The sequence below is a fragment of the Trachymyrmex cornetzi genome, unplaced genomic scaffold (genome assembly GCF_001594075.2).
Source record: "Trachymyrmex cornetzi isolate Tcor2-1 unplaced genomic scaffold, Tcor1.1 scaffold200, whole genome shotgun sequence".
Lineage (NCBI taxonomy): Eukaryota > Metazoa > Arthropoda > Insecta > Hymenoptera > Formicidae > Trachymyrmex > Trachymyrmex cornetzi.
In genome coordinates this window covers 184,142-185,215 of record NW_017296637.1, presented here as the reverse complement: position 1 = coordinate 185,215, position 1,074 = coordinate 184,142, and the positions used below count along the sequence as shown (strand labels likewise).

Sequence of the window (1,074 nt, the reverse complement as noted above, 5' to 3'; positions counted from 1 at the left end):
ACTCGGTAACGAGTAACTGTAACTTGTTACTTTTAAAAAGTAACTTTCCATTCCCTGATTAATATTAGAAAAGAGATAGTATAATGGCCCCTATTTAACTTAATGATTACATTCGTTAAAGTGTTCTTCAATTCTGGATTCAAAATGATGAAATATATTTATTTGTTAGGAATTTATAAAATTTATGAAATTGATAAGAATGTGGCGATACTGCATAACAAAAGAAAATAGGGAGGTGGTTGTAAGGCCTTCACAAAAATAAATTTTTAAATGCTTTTGTTTAAAAATACACAATATTTGGTTACAAAATTATATATCGTTAAAAAAATAAAATATTGCTGAAAATATTACAGAATGTGTCTATGCAAATATATATAGGTGCACTTATACAGCTTCTTCTGCATATACGGTCATGAAATTTATTGTTCAGCGCGCCATTATATCAATTATCAATGATATTTTCAGACTGCTCTTCGAACTAGCTCTTCCAACAATAGTTTAAAGTTTTGAAGTTTGAATTTTTTATAGTTTTAGAATTTTTGTTGTTTGACTTTTTTTGTAGTTTTTAATTTTTTGTAGTATAGTTCTTTTAAAAGCATGCAACACACTACAGCATTTTTAATTACAAATCCGTAACCTACGGAAAAAATCTATGGAAAAACTATCAGAATCATCTATCACATGTCATAAAACAAGAAAAAGTTAAAAATGTTGCACATTGCAGTGTTACTAAAACTCGCTATAATAACAGAAATAAGAGAAGTTATTTGTCTACAAGGATATAATTAATAATACCTTTTCTTTTATACAGGGTGGTCCAAAAGTTCGTTTACATTTCAAATGATGATTAAAAAAAAACTACTTATGTGAGATAAAAAGTTGAAATTTATTAATAAAGTACACAAATCGGGATTTTATTTCTTAAAAATAACATCGTCCATATGTGATCCTTGACTATTTTGACACTGCTGCAACCTGGAGCGGAAATTTTCAATGACGGCCTCACAAGTGTTTCGTGAAATGTTTCGCATTTCCTCTCGAATATTTTCCTTTAATTCCTCCAGGGACACTGGG

General features: G+C 28.8%; 1 protein-coding gene across 1 annotated transcript in view; it reads left to right on the top strand.

Moving 5' to 3' along the window:
• LOC108759654 (LON peptidase N-terminal domain and RING finger protein 3) overlaps nt 1-1,074 on the top strand; it is a 41,949-nt gene that overhangs the window by 39,069 nt on the left and 1,806 nt on the right. The gene's annotated exons all lie outside the window — the stretch shown is intronic.